This window comes from Sitodiplosis mosellana, unplaced genomic scaffold (genome assembly GCF_009176505.1).
Source record: "Sitodiplosis mosellana isolate CC-2019 unplaced genomic scaffold, AAFC_SMos_1.0 Smas_scaffold_1, whole genome shotgun sequence".
In the NCBI taxonomy this organism is placed as follows: Eukaryota; Metazoa; Arthropoda; class Insecta; order Diptera; family Cecidomyiidae; genus Sitodiplosis; species Sitodiplosis mosellana.
The window spans coordinates 14486567-14489543 of record NW_022595244.1 but is presented as its reverse complement, the minus strand read 5'-3'; positions in this window follow the sequence as shown (position 1 = coordinate 14489543).

Here is a 2977-nt window from a genome sequence, read left to right as displayed (position 1 = left end):
GTCTCTTTTTTTGTTTCTTTTTGAATGGTAATTTCACGGACTTTGATATTTCGCGGTGTGCTCTTCAGTTTTAAGTTGATGCTATTGAAATTAAATCAGAAATTTAGTGAGAAACTGCTAGAATGTTTCTGAGTCATAGGTTTGGTCACAGAATTTATGGACATATCTTTGAGCTCGCGTTTGAATAAAGTGACAGCAAGACGGAATTGGCTATCAGATGAAGTAACATCAGCGAATGGTCCGCTTTTTACAGTTTCAATGTTAAAGAGTTGATAGCAAGGCCAAACCAAATATCTCCAAAGAAGACGTTTATAAAACGTAGCAATATTTTTAGTATTGCTATTGAGATATTTAACCTCTTCAATGGAGTAGTTGGCTGTGCCGTTTAGCATCTTATCAATTTCATAGTTACTGTAATTAGGTATCACATGGTACTGAAGTACTTCAACAACTTTATCGTCGGCGTCTCGTACAACATATGGCCCCGGATTTTCATGAGGAATGCATTTATCCAAAACGTATGATATCTTTTCGCTAAGAAAAGAATCAATTGTGGTTGTAACACCACCGTTTTGAGCGGGCGACAAATATGGAAAGCCAAGAATGGCACATAATTCTTGTGACAAAGGCATCTGAATGTTAATTAAATTTCCATTCAATTTAATGAATTCAATTCGAGTAATTTCTCGGTTCCAATGAATTGTAGCCAACAAAAAACTGATGATATCCATTTTATCGCGTGTAAAATAATTAACATTCATGCGCTTCTTTGGTTTTTCAACAAAAATCCAATCCGCAAAACGATAGCATCGACATTTGCATTTCGAATGCATTGCGCAAATATGGAACACAAAATAATTGTTGACTGTTTGAGCATCGTCATTGAGAATGGCAAAAGCAATAACGGTTTTAACACAATCTGCATCAAACAAAGCCATCATATTATCGTTATTCCATTCTGCGGTTTTTGCGGAACGAATTTGATGAAACCAACCCCATTTAGCATTTAAATCATGAATGGTCTGATTTAACGCAATGTCTTCCGGTCTTGCAATTTGAGACATCGTCAAAGCAAACTCTGTTCGTGTTTATTTACATTTATCTATGCGATTATTTGTCAAATGAAACGTCAGTTGTGTGATGTTTTTGTTTGTTTATTATCTGTTTTACATTTTCTTTTTGCAACATAGTTTTGTGGAATTATAACCAAGCATCATCTAAATATAAGGAAATTTTTGTGCCTTTTTTAGTTTTCTGTGTGTACTTTCGTCACATGACGATCAAGATTATTCTTTCTATCAGATCTATAATCGCAAAAAGAACATTTGTGTTTTTTATCACGTTGTATGTCGTGTGTTTTGATGTGTTCATTCAAGTTGTCCAGTCTATTGCAACTGAATTAACAAATATGGCATTTGTGGCCACGACGATCGTCAATTTTATGACGATTACCATCGATTCGGATATTTATGGGCGCCGAGTCTTCCTCCCCATCGTCGCCAATGACGGTTTCCATACCACCCACTGCGCCGTCCCTGTCATTCTCCTCGTCATCAATGACGGTGTCCATACCACCCACAGCGCCGTCCCCGTCGTTCACCGCGTCACCAAGGGCATCCACAAGGGTTTCAGCTAAAACTGAAACAAGAGCGACATTGTTTTGAATAAATCTTTCTAACATTTCGATTTGAATTCCTTGTTGTTCAAACGCCTGTATTTCCTCCGATTCGAATTCTGTTAATTTTTCAATGCATCGATCGAGATTCGATATTGGTTCCCATGATGCTTGGTCAATGGGATAATTCGCCCAATGGATCAAGTATTCGACGCCATTGACTGGGTGAATCCGTTTTCCTAAAATTCTCTTAACGTTCCAGTATTTTCGTTTGACCATTTTTGTCGTCTCTATCTCTCTAAATCACCATGATCTGTTTATGCCAAACCTGGAATTGATTTGCAAATGCTTTTGTTATTCTACACACGATTTCGATTATAACAAGAAGAAAAATGGAATCGTCCAGTTGGAATGGTGCTGTGATAGAGAATTTGGGATAGAAATATGTCCACCGGCCTGGTTTAAAAAAGAAATCAAAATGAGAATATGACAAAATATGAATTCATTTCTTTACCATCAATCATTCACCATCATGAAAAACAATTATACGAAGAAATGCAAACCTTTGGATTGTTCGAAAATAAACAGCGTGCGAGTTGAGTTGACAAATTTTTGGTGTCAAACTATAGTGAATGTGAGACGAGAATTCAAAAAAAAGACACGAACGTATTCACTCAAAAACTTATTCACACGGCTCAGTTTTTCTTTAGTGAAATGCAATGATAGGAAACTTTCTTAGTTCTTAAAACATACCAAAGAGGGCACCAACAGCTGTACATAGAAAGTTCCATAAGAAAGCGCCCTCTTTGTCAAATATCTTGTTGTTGGTCAAGAAAAAGTAGGTATAGTTTCCTGTTGTTGGTGAAATGTCAATCAACAATGACAAATGAACTGTGACATTTGTCAATATGCCGGTCGTGTTTGCCACCTCTTGCCTTTGCCGTTGCTTGTTGCTGGTGCTGCTGAACGGTATGGAATCTGTTACCACCAATGTAGTTAGTATTTAGAATCTGATTTCAAGTAAAATTTACCGAATTAATGTGTTAAACATTTTTTTATTCACGTAAATCCTTTTTTTTCTAGCGCATAAAAACAAAAGTTTTTTGTGTGATGTTTTCGTTTGTTTAATATCTGTTTTACTTTTTCTTTTGGAACATAGTTTTGCGGAAAAAATAAATCGCCGTGGTTCTATGTGGCTTGATAAAAAGTGTACATTGCGGACAGAAGAAGGAAAAAATGATACAAAGTAGACTGAAACTGGATACTGGAGATTTTGCATTAACGTTTCCGACTGTAAACATGACATCAATTCATATGCGTGTGCTGTCAAAGTCACTTTGTCATGCGTCATTCACATTAATG